A 16,158-nucleotide genomic window follows, 5' to 3' on the forward strand; every position below is an offset into this window, starting at 1 on the left:
TAGATACAGCTATTTTTGACGCCCCAGCGTTCTAATGACTAACAGTCCGGTACAATACAAATTTGTTTTACTATTGCGTAACTTGTCTTTTTTTAAAACGATTCTCTTCTCAATGAATGACGCATGTTATTATGTTTACTATGTGTATTAATAAAACAACGATAATACACTGTAATACTTATATTGCGCTATGTATTTTAAATTATGTTGATTAATTAATGCTCGTAAAAAGCAATCAATTAATTTTTTTCTATCCAAGATCGAAATTGTACAATATGAAAACATTAAGTAATAATGTGTGAAAGAATAACTATGGCACAGAATGTCTACTGAATAATACGTTTAGACTGCTATAACTTTACTGCGGTACCTTGGTTACACATAAATACCTATGTTGAGCACTGATTTTTTTCTGGACCATGGGAAGGATAATAAGCATATTACTCTATGCTTTACTACAAATTATTGTTACTAGTTTTGTATTTTTAATACTAGTATGTGAAATACGTTCAATAATGGCAAAATTGCATCATTACCTACATTTCAGTTACTAAGAAATATTTTAAATTTACAAAATAATTCAGTACTTTGTATGTTATTTTATATCAAACTGGATCTCATGTGAAGTAACATGACAGTATCATTCACTTACAGTTATAAAAGAACACAGTTTAAGTACTAAAACAGTTATTGTATATAAGTATTTTTCTTTTACAGAAATATTTTAATGAGGTGTGCAGATATGAGAACGTTTCAATACGTATGATGAAGTTCCTACGATGTAGTTGTTTTCCAATATTGAAAACAATGGCCACTGTTACAGTATTTAACGCAGCTGAATAATTAACCAGTCGAACGCTAACCAATCCAATTTATCGGTGCGAAATTGCTATTGAAAGCCAGAGATAGGGTTTCCAAGGAAAAGAGTGAAAAGAGACAAATTACTTTTACGTTTATTTGATAAACTTATCTATTTTGACATTTTTATTGAATTTATTTTTTATATGATGCAGTATAGGGTTATTTAAGGAAAAATATGTTATTTGCGCAATGATATAAGCCGGTGTTGTGAGCATGGATGTAAACGTAGAACGATAAAAATATTAGAAATATCCGTTTTTTAACATTACATAGTTGGTTTAAATATAGGTAGGCTCTATTTCTTAAGCCTTACAACCATTTTTTCTCTTTTGCTGTAAAATATGAAACGCTATTATTTGAAAACCTACGTAAAATACGACATTGTTCCAATCCAAATCATGTTATTTTTAATTTTCTTATTTTATTAACCTATAAAATTTCGACTATTTATCCGTTGTTTATTTACACAGATTCTTATTACTTGTTCAGATAGACCATTTTATTCTGCTTTATATTACTGAATTGAAAATTTCGAATTTCCTAAAATCCGGCATTTGCGGCTTACATGGTAACATGAACACGGGATGGAATGGTGGCAAACATTTGAGAAGTCATCCACGTTACTTGGTATTTGGCCACCGCTGGGATGCTAAGAGCATTGTGCTCGCAATTCAGCATTAACTATTGTAACGTTGGTCGAATGTCTTGCATTCAGTAAGCTTTGTGTATATATCAGGATAAGATAGTGTACTCAATGCTATTGGGCCAATAGTATTATTTATCTTTGAAGTAGGTGCATGTGAAACAAAACTAGAAATGAACACTCTACGTTTATTATAGCTAGCGCTATTAAAATAATGTTTTTTTTTTACATTATATGCAAATGGACCTTTTCCTATAATGCACGTGCTAGCTGTTAAAACTCGCGTGCGGGTCTGGTCATGCAACTGGCATCCTATTCTTTCATTGATACTTTTCCTGTCATGTAACACACGGTAGACGGAGAGACTGCAGCGGATTAGGGCTTTATAGTCACGCGGGTTCATGTGCGTGTCTTATTTCGTGAATAATTCACGCGGGAATAGTCCTGCGTGAATAATTGACGCATAGATCATATATTGGTTTAAGCTAATAATAAATTGAAATAATATGAATATTCGTTGCTTATCCTAGTTATCTATTTACTTGCTATATATCTATTTACATGTCCTTTTTTCACTCTTTTCTTTATATTCTCATGTTTGAATTTCTCTTTCTATCCTTGTATTCTTTTTTTCCTTTTTGTATATTTTTTTCTTCTTTTAATTATCTTTAATATTAAAATGTATTTTGCGCCGCCTTTATATTTTCTGCACATCCTTTCGGTTGACTGGTAGAAAATGCTACTTAGCATATCCGCCTATTGTACCACCTGTTTTATTGGTCAATAAAGTGTACTAAAAAAAAAGAACATAACAAAAGAAAAAGTTTAAACCATCTCTGTAAACGGAGTCTCCATGGTCCAATCAGTGAAATGCAGTATACACGTTCGACTAAGAAGCTTAGTTAGTAAGATTTGTACGTTACATACGTTTATGTAACCGAATACAACATATCAATATGTACAGGTAAAGGGATTTCTCGTTGAAACGGTCGCAAACTTGCGCTCAAAGCCACGGGGAGAAGCTAGTTGGTAATAAAGACTAATGTAGTGTGAAACGGCCGATATTTATAGTGTTGTCGATGTATGCGTGTAACGTAATGTTATAAAATGGAGCAAAGCATAAGGTCACAGGGCATCTGGCGGTGAACGGGCATGTGTTCGCTATTTTTATCGCAACCATTCAAAGAACTGATATCATGTATGGGACCAACACTAAAAATATTTTAAACAAATTTTGTAATGCCCATGATAATGTTTTAGAATAGACGTTACTGTTTCTTAGTCGCTTCGCTTCACATGAATTTTAATTTTGCTTTATCTATTGTTATTTACAGTAGTACATTAATACGGTTGCCGTGCTCAAGTACTTCGAGGGTTCTACCAACGTCAGCCTCTCAAAGTTGAGAGACCCGTGCCCAGACGTGGGACACAAGACAGTTAACATCCATATCTACTTAATAAACGTTTTCTACAGCAATAAAATAATATGCATTGTTGTTTTCCTTTTTGTAATATCTTTATAAACAATAGACGAGTGCCGAAGTTTTCGATTGCATCGCTTTTAGTGAACTCGCGGCAAACAATAACAGTACAATGGAGCTTTTAGGTAGGCTCACTCTTTTGTCTACGCACGTAGGCGGCCCGCTTTCTCATAAAGGTATTGCCGAAGTATTGATTGGGTAAACAACAAGAAATTTTTATATAACACCGGGATAAAAATAAAATGAATTGCTTGAAGTTTAAATAAAGATTTGCGGAGTTCTATATACACTATGTAATAATTAAATCGTAATGATCAAAGAGCAAACAGAAAGTATAATAATTGGTTATCATTTTTCTCATTTGGATTAAACATTTTATAGGGAAATTTTATGAATAAAAGCTACTTTTTGTTGTTCTAAACTCAAAACCTTATACTAGATTCTTTGTATTTGGTTGCTGGAAACGCACATATGTAGACAAAATAATCAAATTTCCAAAATATATTTCTAGATTCTAGATGATTAAGTATATGGTAGGGGAAAATCCTAGAGTCCTTGTAGGAATGGTTACTTTTACATTTTATTTCATTTTATGCTTTATATTTAATTAAGTTTTATGGATAGGATATTCTTTTCTCAAACGAAGGTATACTTTTCATAAAATTTATTAACATTGACTTTTAAGGAAATTATCAGACATTAGCATAACGTAGTTGCTATAAGGCAGATAACACACGAGCGAAAATTATTTAATACTTACAGTTTACGTCTGCGACAATAAACAGCAGTGGCTGACGACAGGCGGCAGGCGATTACCTCCGGCGACAGTCGTCGACATAAACTATCGTTCGAGTATTTGCTCACTGTCGCTCGTGTGCTACCACCCTAACTGTTCGCCGCAACAGAGTTGAACGCTTATTTTCCCATCATACAACAAACTTTAGTTGAGTTTCGCTGGAGCTTCCCTGCTTCAAAGACATTTTTTCTTAGTGTAAATCTGAGCAGCGTAATGGGAAAAGTTGTAACAAGTATTCAGAACGTATTATGTGCCATTAATATTCTGACGAGTCGCCGACGTGGCCAACTCTATAAAAGTTCAATGAATGTAAGCTCGGCTACGCTCCGTGTAGCTGTTAAGCGGCTCACACACTATCCATACTGTTCACCATATATGCCAACGTTTCATGTTGCTGAAAATTGTTTTACTGTGTTATTACGCCACCGCCACACCTATTTTGCTGTGTTTTGGTTTGAAAGTTGTGGTACGAGAGATATACTTTTCCGAGGCGTTCCAGCTTAGTCCTCAGGGGTAGCAGCAAATCCGTGGCCGACCCTAGGTAGGAATATCAAATCCTATCTGGGGTTAATTACAGACATCCATGAGCGGCAGTAGAAGACCATCAGATGGACTGCATGCTCCTCTGCTACTCCTATGTTATAAAAACAAAAGCAAACAGCATACTGCGTGATATACGGTCTCCATCAATATTGACATTCATAGTTTTTGATCTATCATCACAGTATTTTAAGTATTTCTTTAAATGAAGCCGCAAACTTCTTTAAAATGAAAGTCACTCGACACAGACTTATTTTGCATACATCTACAGACATTAGGTATGGATAGTGCATACAGATCTTAATGCCGTCTGTAACTTCGCGTCTTGCTCTTTGTGACTCCATGATGTTTAAGCCAAAGTCAAAAGAAAGTACGAGATCTTATCGCGTTCGCAGCGGAATGTTTACTAAACAACTGAATAAAAATCTACAGTACACAGGATAGTTTAACTTGAATAAAATTCAATACTGATTAAAACTTAATTATAACTAAAGTATTTGTAAGAAAATTGTAGTACGTCTTATCAATTAATTTAAATTTACATCTACCTACTACTTACCTATAGTACCTACCTACTTATAGTATGTTTGATATATCCACCTAAATAAATTGAGTGGTGATAATGTTAGGTATTAGGAAAGAATGTTCTAAATCTACTTTATTACTTTGTTTATGATACATATTGGTTTAGTAGTCACTGGAACCTTAATCACCATAATATTGTTTATAAGTAACTCAGATTACTTAACTTTTTTATAGCACAGAAAAGTATGAAAGTTTTCACGACTAACATACAATTTTTAACTGATTCTTCTGCTGACAATCGCTTAACATTGCCGCTTGGACCCCCATTTTAATTTTTAATCTTCTAATGAGCGGTACATATTTGATGTTATTCGCAAAATCTGTCAACAGTCCATTGTCTACGCATTTGTTCATAGTTGTGTTGTCCATATGCTACTAAATAGTCGCTAAGCAACTTTTGACAGTCGTGCTAAACCACTACTTCATCTCTAAAACGACTAGTTTCTTAATACCTATGTATATATACCTACATACTCATCGTTCAAACTTACAAAGCTACATAACGGTAACATAAAGGTGTCTCAAATCGAAACCTCGTGTTTGATGTTGATTGCAGCGTTGTCTTCCTGATAGAGCCCTCACGCGGTAATTACAGTGCTCCTTTACGTTTCAAACAGAGGCAAGGTGATATTAGGCGCCAGGACGTCAGCATAGCGCATAAATGTTGAGGTCGGAAAAATTGCGTTGCGGTATTCCAACTTTGTATTTGAGTGAGACTATAGCTCTGTATCCTTACCATGAGTTCTTACGTTTTGACAAATATGACTGTTTTGGTATTTGTTTACGTATTTGCCCATACAAATCCCAATCAGCGCCCCTAGCGGATTGTATTACAACTATGGTGTCAGTAACGTAACATTAAATGTCTAAATTGACAAAATGGCGCTTTATGTTTTGTCTCTCTTTTTTGCTAACAGGTGAGGCAAACAAAAAGACTTGAGCACTTACTTATTGTTACGTTTACTCAGTGTACTGAAGCAAACGAAACAGAATAATGGATTGAGTAAACGTAACGTAAAATTGTGGGATGTTTCGAAAACTCATGGTAAGGGTACTGGAGCTGTCCATTATAGTTCGTGGGGATTACGGCGAGTGTACGACGAACTGAAAAATTGTTTGTAATATAGTTTACGGACTTTTTAATCATAATAAGGGGTAAGTTCATAATAAATTGCAAATATGTCAAAGTTCAGAAGTTTATAAAATGTCTAGTTAATTATAATAGAACCTATACAAGATAGTAGCAACAAAAGCAGTTGTGTCCCCAAGTTTCATTCGTATAATTTATGTTTGACTAGAACTATTGAATTAGATATACTCGTTTTATGTTTGATTTTAAATAATCCCATTCTAATCATCTGGTACAATATTTACAGGGCAATGTAACCTAACCTAGGTGCACATAGATCTCTCGTAAGCTTTATCTCTATAAAAAAAAAAACAAAAAACTATTTTCACCACTTGACGATAGTGTAGAGAGTTCATAACTGTTATACTAATTTAACTCTCATAAAATATTATCTCATTTCAGTTAGAGTTTCGAAAAGAGTATATGTAAAACTATAGAGACTATTTAAAGCTAAGGCATTTATTTACCTACGATGTGTACAACGCATGTGAGGAAAAGTAAAGTAAAATAAATAAAAAATACAAATGTCACAATTTACGACAGTTAAGTTTAACGAGGAAAATGTAGATACCTATTTCACTTTGTATACTTATTTATATGTAGATAATAATTACATAGATAAAATTGGCACTCGCGTAAACCGAGTATTCTATTATATGTTATTCTAGCAATACTCAAGAGAGAAACTTCTTACAATATCCTGATTTTTAACAAAGAATTTGCTACCAACTTCAGCTTAAGTATCTGCTTCATTTCATCGTTACGTCATTAAGGCGATCTATAAAAGGCCGATTAAGAGCACGAACCACAGGCTAAATAGGACGTTTATGGCGGTCTTTTGCTACGCCTCCATGGTTGGCTGAAGTGCACCTTTTTTCCTTATTGCCAGTTTGCTACGCTATTATAATCTATAGCGAGGTAATAAGTTATAATCTGTGGAGTAATACATAGCGCAATATGCTCCCGTTTGTGCTACAAAATGGAGCTTGCATTTCTATAGAATATAATAGGCGCATTGCGAGGTTCATGTTGGTCCCATGTGCAAACGGATAATGATACGTGATTGCTGAGATTTCTATCTACATATATTATTATCAAACTACATTGAAGGCATATTGAAATAAGTTCAATTGTTAAGATACTCTGAACACACAACGATAAAGTTTTTTATTGTTTTCTTCGTTGCAATATTTTTCTTTCTATTCAAATACATTACAGATGATTTCTCCGAAGATGGGGTAAGTTGGAACGCTTCAACTACCATTTAGTAGTCCTACTAAACTCGTACAAAACACATAGACATTGATCATGTATTGTACTAATCCACAATTGAGCACAATGAAGTACCTATGCTCCCTCAGTGCGATATAACAGAATTGCACGATTGCAAAATGTACGATGATGAAAGAAAACTTCTACCATCAACGAGCACCTATCAAAATATTTATGGTTACACAAAATGTTAAAGTTTGCACGGAAACGGGAAGTGGATCCTAGAAGTATCATAAAAGTTATTCGATATTTCAAAAGATCAGCGCTAAAATGTACTCGTAGTTCTAGAAAAATGATACACAAAAAGGAAGATCTTGAAGACTTAACAACAATGTTTTAGTGTATTTTTACTTTGTAGTAAACTGTCTTTCCTCTTTGATCCTTTTGAAACGAGATAGCATTGATATGAACACCTTTGTAGAATAATGATTTTTGTCAACTAAAGGAAAACGAAATAAACAATTTTTAACCAAACATAGGGTCTTTTTCAAGTCACGCAGGTCCATGTATACGTTTTCCCCGCATGAGTAAATTAAAGAGCTACAATCTTTTCGTGTCCCGCATCCGTGTGACTTACAAGACAGGAAAAGTATGAATGAAATGATGGATCAGATCCGCACGCGCGCATAGACTTGCGTTATAGGAAAAAGGCGGTAATGAAACAGCTATCGTCATTTTTAGATATTTGCAACATAGCAAGATTCGTCAAAAGATAAAAGTATCTGTATTTGACTGTGTCAGGTCGTGTTTTGTTGTATTTAAGAAATGTATAATCAAAGTTAATTTAATAATGTTATATAATGTTTATTTTTCCTGAACCAGACTAATCAGTAACACAAATTGTTTAGAGTTTCTTCTACATAAAATGTCACAGATATGCGAATCTTTGTAAATACTGGCACTTTCATGCAGACCAGCTTTGGTAAATACTGACGTTTAAATATTTATTCTTTAGAATAGAACATTATGTGTCTCGCGTATTTGATACAGAAAGTAGGTATCTAACAATTCTTAAACACTTCTTCGGCAAGTAATCTTGCGAGAATAGCCTTAGGCTCATGGGGCATAATCGTGTATATTAGTTTTCACTTTATAATATTCAAAGCTAAGTATATGGACAAAATAAAACACAACTCTAAATTTAATTTTTTCATAACTAAAAATGCAAAATGGTTTATCACTATAATAAAATCTTTTTTGTTTGAAACAAGTAATATGATTATGTAGTTTGACTAATGACAAATAATATACTCCTAGTTATGTTTTACTTATACCTCTCGGAAAATTACTTATCTGTCACTAATTTCAAGTAAAATTACTATTTTTCCGCATTGGTAATAAAAGTTCAGGTATTTATTGAACTGAAAATATAACTATTTATTTGATTCGACAAAGCTTTCATCCAGACGCAGTTAAGGACGACTAAGATGAAACGGCTTTTGCACTAAGTGTAAAACCCTTTAAACTGGAATAAAGTGGTGTAGGTGCTGCTGCTTCGTAAAGCTAAGTGTGAGGATAGTTTCTAACCCATGGCTAAAAGACTCTTGAACAATACACGACTGTGGTTTTCGACCATTTTGAACGGCCTTCAATTATTATATTGACATAAACATAAATATATTTGTCAAACTTAGGCAATCGCACGATAATTATATCGTAAATTTAAGGTAGCAAACGAGCATACAGTCCACGTGATAGTAAATGGCTACTGGCGCACATGGACATCTGTAATGTCATGTCATGTGGGGTTAACATGAAATAAGAGTCCTATCTGAGGTCGGCCACAGATGCTTTGCTGAGGACTAAGTTAGAATACCTCGGATAAGTTCGTCCTCTTGCTAGATCTCTTATCCGGAAGACAGCAACGCTAAACTAAATTGTAGTAACTCTATATTTCAAATGAAACCAACGCTTATACAACGTAAATTAAATCATTAAATGTGATAGTGATATAAGAGATTGCACTTATCGTCGAAAGACATGATTCCAATCGTACAACTATAGTCTTACAGCCATCATCTTGAAGATTAGAGGAGTTAAATGTCAACTTCGCAGGGGGGCGACACCTGATACAACGAATATACCCGATGATAACCGATTACAACCGATCGAGACTGAAACTATTGACAAACTCGAACTTAAAACTTGTAGATAAGACTTATCTGAAACTAAAGGAATTTATAAGTAGGTACTGCCCAGTGATAAAGTAATTTTGTTGTCATAGAGAATTTATTATTCGGTTAATTAAACACGATTTATTATAGACACCATTTCATTTGATAGTAAAAGACTATTCCCTCGTAATTTACGTACCTTATTATTTACCGTACGCTTTTTGAATCGCGGTTAAGTTATCGCGATTCAAAAAGCTTATGTAAAATGTAATAAAAGGTTATGTAAAATTCTAATAAATACTTAGGCAAAGACAAAACAAAACAGTTTAGTATTTCCTTGTCTTTCGTGTGTAAAACAATGTTTTAAGTAAGGTAGCTTGATGATGAGAGATTAACAAAGTTTATTGGTATCAGTTTGCAAATCTTTCATATTAAATAGATGTATATGCTTTTCTCAAAATTTCAATAATGGTCATGGTAAAATTTCGACCACTAAAAATACATGTGACATAAAATTAACATAAATCGGCCAAAATCTAAATATACATGCCTAGGTGTATTGATTTTAATTTAATCGATATATATTCAAGTATTCAACCTTCTTTTAAGAAGTCTGTCAGACACCTCACACGTAAACACAATTTTATTAATATGCAAAGTAAATACTAGTGACCGTGACACGATAATTTGACATGTTTATGAATTACGCAACATTATATCATGACATCAGAAGCCTTAATAATATTTAAAATTTCATAACGATCCATTTCAAGAACATATTTTTTGAATAGATGTAACGTACATATAATATGTTTGCCTTTTAGCTACGCAAATTCAGTTTATACCTATACAAACTTCACACAGACGATTTTCGAAAACATTTTTGCCAGAATAAATTATGTAAAATTGGTGAGAGAATATAAGCGAAGCGAAATTACCATTTTTTCAAAGAAGGTGTCTTTAAACGAATTTAAAAGCGTGAAGAATGTATTCCATTCTTCCTATCCTGTATAGTTTGCGGAGTAAATATTGCGATAACATATTTTCTAACTGAGTAACGCATTCTGTTGTAGCGAAAATTGTACACAATATATGCGTAGGTATTATTGACCATTTGTACTGTAGGTTTTATTAAAGCGTTTTGGAAGAAATGTTTGTCTTTCGCCGGTCAACTTTGTAGGTTTAAAGATGTGCATTATATAAGACTTAGTAGTCTAGAAAAAAAAAAAATAACAGCAGTGCTTGTCATCGATACGTATACGTAGGACCTCTTTCCTGTCTCGCGGGTTATTTTTCCTGTCATGTGTGCCACAACCACATGGGTTGTGAAGTGATTGCAACGACTTAATTCATGCGTGCGGGTGGGATGCGCGTGTGCGTACATGAAGATGCGAAACGCCTTCTTTTCTTTTCGCGCGTGCTTACGGTGCTTACAAAATGAGAGATACGCTTTTTCTCCATAACGAAACGAATAACTATAACGAACGAATCTTGTGAAGTGGTGGTAGTTGTATTGACATTCAAAAAGTGCTCTGTAAAGAACCTATTTTGAATAAAAACAATTGATTTGATTTGAGTGTATGCAAGTGATATGCATGCGGTTGGGACACGCGACAGAAAAAAATGCAATCGGTCAATCATTTTTTTAATTGAAAAGTCATTTGTAAATCCATGCCTAGAGCCGGATAGAAGATAAAAGGTAGAAATAGAGACAAAGGGTAGGTTTAAATCACAGGTTTAAAGCTACCTTAAAATTATATCCGTAGTTGTGTTTTATCAACTCCGTCATAAACTGGGTAATTATAGTATTTTTATTACTTCACGAAATTTTATAGATTTAATTTCTGCAAAGGTCATTAAAAATTAGTACACGCAAAACCTGACAGCCACACAGTTTATTGGCATAAACTTTTAGGGCTTTGATCGGAATTCATTTCTCACGCAGATGAATTCATTCGTAATCATTGCTCTGAGATGATCAGCATCTCTTGCTCTGAGCAAGTCTATAGGCCGGCCTGTTAGTTTTTTCCCTTTACTTATTTTTACTATTATATCTTGGTCGCAAAGTTTGATATTATGAATTACATTTTTTTACTATGGGTGTCGAAGGTTAACTTATCAGTGATTTATGAATGATAAAATTAGATATCTATAGTGATTTTATTTTATATCATTTTATATAAGCCATTTACGACAAAGGAAATTTGTATAGGATATGCATGTTTAAAAAACGTTAACGTGTCCTTAGTATGAATTATGCAATGAAAATATGACCTCATCAATTTATTCAACATTACAAAGTTCATTATACGTTGTAGCAGTATACCGACGCGGTAACTTCTCAATTATCAAAGTTTGAGTTGAAGCAGTATAGTGCTAAAAGTTAATAACGAAACGAAATTCTATTCTTTGTCATATAATTTCGTGTCACGTTTATCGCGCATTAAAAGTTACGATCAACTTTAGCGACTACACTATCGTCGGAGTAAAGTCGCGGGTGGGCTTAGCGTAAATATTACGTCAGAGATAACGGTATTAAACATAAACATGAACTTCCTCTATGAGTTTGAGATACACCTTATCTCCGATACCTTGCTCAGGTTTCCTGATTGCGAATGGGGGCGTTTATTCCGTCATATTTTTCACGCTCTTTCAGATTTCGTTGGAAGTAGCAAGTTTAATGCTTTTCCAAATAATGATTTTGAAAGGAAATTGTGAGCATATTGATAACTTAGGTTATAGTCATGATAAAGATTTCTGTGGTTTTTAACAACATTCAAAATTGAGGCCTATTTTTTTGATCATTACTTATTAATATTTAAAATTTTAATTGCTCTACAATGTGAAAACTATTTTATGCCATCAAAAACAATGCTTGTAAAAAGATCCAAGTCTCGCCATTCAATTCTTCTACCGTAAAAAGTCTTGAGATCTATGTAATACCAAGCCGGTAATGTATGCAGTCCCTACTTAAGAGACCTTCTGTCTTAAGGTATTATCTCACTATCTAACCTAACAACATCTCATGGGACCATACCAATATTAAAAATATTTTATGTTCTAAATAAATTAACGTGGCAATCGTACTGCAAGTCACATTGTGTTTTCATCTTATCATATCGCATCACACAGGTAACATTAGTACGATTGCCACGTCAATTTATTTAGAACATAAAATATTTTTAATATTGGTATGGTCCCATGAGATGTTGTTAGGTTAGATAGTGAGATAATACCTTAAGACAGAAGGTCTCTTAAGTAGGGACTGCATACATTACCGGCTTGGTATTACATAGATCTCAAGACTTTTTACGGTAGAAGAATTGAATGGCGAGACTTGGATCTTTTTACAAGCATTGTTTTTGATGGCATCTCATTCCTTTTTGTAGATATTTCTACTCTTTTCCTTTCCGGTACCTTCCACTAGTTGAATCTCAACAACAGATTTTTTTAAAGGCAATTAAATTGTTTAGGTAGTCTTTGTAGTTATGTAAATAATCTTGCCATTCATCATCACTTTCATTCGAACATGACAATAAATTAAATCTAAAAAAGTTACTATTTTGACAACTGAAATTATGCCCGTTATCCTCAGGAAAAACATCTTCTAAAAACATCTCTACTGATTGTGATTTATTTATTTATTTATTGGGATTTAACGTGTCTTCGTATTAAATAATCGACATCCCTTACTTTCTTCTGAATATCCGACAAAAATCATTGGTAATCTTTCACTGACTTCGTCGGACTCCGGTTTTTGATATAAACCACAGTATTTACTGCCCTTGCTCAAATTAGTTTCAATTTATAATAGACTTCTGACTTCTGAAATGAAATGAAATATTTATTTAATAATGATAACATTCGTTTTAGACTTCTCGCATATACAATAATAGTTCTGTTAGCTGTTTCAACCACAACAATTTGTTTAGGGGTATATAGTATCGCCTTCTAATGTAGAATTCCATTTGTTGATAAGAAAATATTGAAAGCTCTATTACAAAATGTCGTCCCACCATCTGATCTCATACATTTGTTCGACTTGCTAGTTCCCTTTTCAACACTTTATATTTTTGACATTTCTTAAAGACTCACTCTTATGTTTTAGAAAATAAACATTCATCGTGTCATTCGAGAATAATAGTCGATAAATAATAACATGTACCTTGAACCGTTGAGTGAACTAGCTTCCATGGGACTACATAAATCTGTATGTACGATCTCCAGTATGTCGTTCGTTCGCGTTCAGAGGTTTGGAAATGGTTTCTCACTAGTCGTCATATCCGTCGGTAATGTTCACATTATCAAGACCAGTCATAATATTCTTTAAAATTCGCATATATTCCGGATTAATATGGGCTAGTCTTCTATGCCAATATTTATTTGACATTGTCAAATTACATATCGGTGATTTGACAAATTGTATATATACCATTTACGTTGTGGCCAGTTGCGATGATAATATCTATAGAGTTACTAATAGTGCAACCGTTTTTCAAGAAATTAACAGTAAATCCTTTTTCAGTAAGTTTACTCACCGCTAACAAATTCATACTTAAAATTATTTATATTAAAAAGGTTTCTTATAATAATTTCCACGTTTTTTCCGGGTAGGTACTACCACAAAATAAAAACTAACAGAAGTCAATCTTCATACAAAGTGGGCTGGAGTAACGCACACGTAGACACCACTTACCGACTCGTTATCTCGGGGGGACTCGAGCGCATACGTGCGCGACTGTCAGTTCATTTCTGACACGCGTTTGTAACTGTTTTGTACAAGCAATGGAGCAAAAAAAAATACCCTAATTGTGCAATGGACGGTTGTTTAAATTCAACGTTAAACTGTGGATTTTCGTTTTTTTATAGCTATCAATTATCAAGCTACTAGGAGCTGATATTTTTGGTGATCATGGCAAGAATATGTTATAAAGTGGATATCTAAGCTCGATTTATATAGTAGTTTCCTATTTCGAATCATTTGAAACGAACTTAACTAAATTTTTGTAATATTGCGTTGAAATGTTACGTACCTAATATTACGTAAGTTGAAAACATGATTTTTTGTTCGTATATATATTGGTTTGTCTTTAATGCCATTTGGTAGGTTTATGTCTAAAACGGATAGGGCAAAAGGAATTGTGTAATTAGGGTAATCCGTTTAGAAGTTATTAGGGATTTTCTATTGTGAACATTGTAATTTTTTATGTGCTTACATATAAAAATTATTTTCATAGACATTTATTTATGCTCAATAAGGCCGAAATTTGCCTAAACACTTGTTTCCTTGGAAACAAACTTATTATTATTTTATAATGCGGTGACAGTTGCTTAACCTCACGACAGTTATTGTATTTTGTGTATGTTACCGTTAGATTGTAGAATACGTTAGCATACACATTAACTAGGCTTAAGATTAGCTAGAAAATATGCAGATTAACTATGTAGTTAAAATTCGAAACATCTTTTCAGACTTGTTCTTAGGGCTAAAACACATACCTTATTACGACACGACAACGTATCGTGACACATAGCGACATCGTGCCGCAAAGCGATATTGTTTCGTGAAAATATACAATGTTTGTCGTAAATTCATGACACGACGACGCATCATGGCATGCACGGGTCGACGTCAAGGGGTGAAAATTGATACAATCTTCGTTTTGTACTTTAGGTAGTGGGCAAGCTATCTGCGTTTTAACTGATTTAGGCACATTAGCCGTAACATCTAGTTTTTTTCTCATGACATTTGTCAGAAATTCGGAATGTTTTTGATATTATATAACTTTTTAGGGTTCCATACCCAAAGGGTAAAAACGGAACCCTATTTCTAAACTGTCCGTTTGTCTGTCTGACATAGAGCTCTATTTCTGGAACCTTAATAGATAGAAATTTAAAAATTTTACGGAATATGTATAATGGTGGCCGCTTTAACAATAAGTACTAAAAATAAAAAGAAAAACTTTCAAATAAAGGAGAGTTGCCATACAAGGGCCTTCTTTTTCTTTATGAGGAGGAAATCTTCAAAAGGTACTCGACGACGTGGGAGTGACGCCGGGTTATGTGGGACTTTAGCCGCACTAAAATCCTCCGGTGGCCGTCCTCAACGTTTGTTGGAGAACTCCGGGATCTCCGACTGAACGTAACAGAAGTCCTTTAAGCGCGATGCCCCGATCGAGCTCTGCCCTGGGAGAACAGTTTTCGCTCCTCCTAAACTATCCGGTGTTCACGACGGTATGCGACTACACATACCGCCGTCCTTCCCGGGGACACTTATTGGACGGTTCGAGCTCCCTCTTGCCACTCCCAACTCCGGAAGCCCCCTTGTAGTTGCTTCTTACGACAGGCACGGGATATCGTAACCCTTTTTTAGTCCAGGAACTACAGAGACAAACATATAAGGACCTGCTATTTTTTAGCGTTTTTCATTTGAAATGTTCACAATGCATTATATGGCTGCTATAACATCAATTAGTATAAATAAAAATAAAATAAACAAATATTTTTGTGGTACGGAACCCTCAGTGTACGAGTTCGATTCGCACTTCACCCATTATTTGAATTGAATTTAAATTGAAGTTGGAATTGAAAACGTCTTTTGTCTCGAGGATAAAAACAATTGACGTCGCCTATAATAGTAGGGGAGCCCAAGACGGGATTTCGAGAGTGACTCGAACGCGGCAGATTAAGATATGGGAGATACCTTACATCCTATAGAGTATCTTAAACTATCCATT

At 34.1% G+C, this 16,158-nt stretch overlaps 1 protein-coding gene and 1 long non-coding RNA gene across 12 annotated transcripts in view; both read right to left on the reverse strand.

The window, feature by feature from the left end:
- CAP (Cbl-associated protein) overlaps positions 1-16,158 on the reverse strand; it is a 184,797-nt gene that overhangs the window by 58,054 nt on the left and 110,585 nt on the right. The window lies entirely within an intron of this gene.
- LOC140750119 (uncharacterized) lies at positions 13,043-14,915 on the reverse strand. The gene is made up of 2 exons (XR_012103167.1): positions 13,587-14,915; positions 13,043-13,246 (listed from the first exon to the last, which is right to left on the reverse strand). It is a non-coding gene; the product is annotated as an uncharacterized LOC140750119 (long non-coding RNA).

Source organism: Epargyreus clarus, unplaced genomic scaffold (assembly GCF_041222505.1).
Source record: "Epargyreus clarus isolate Ecla_fem2 unplaced genomic scaffold, WU_Ecla_fem_2.2 ptg000019l, whole genome shotgun sequence".
NCBI lineage: Eukaryota > Metazoa > Arthropoda > Insecta > Lepidoptera > Hesperiidae > Epargyreus > Epargyreus clarus.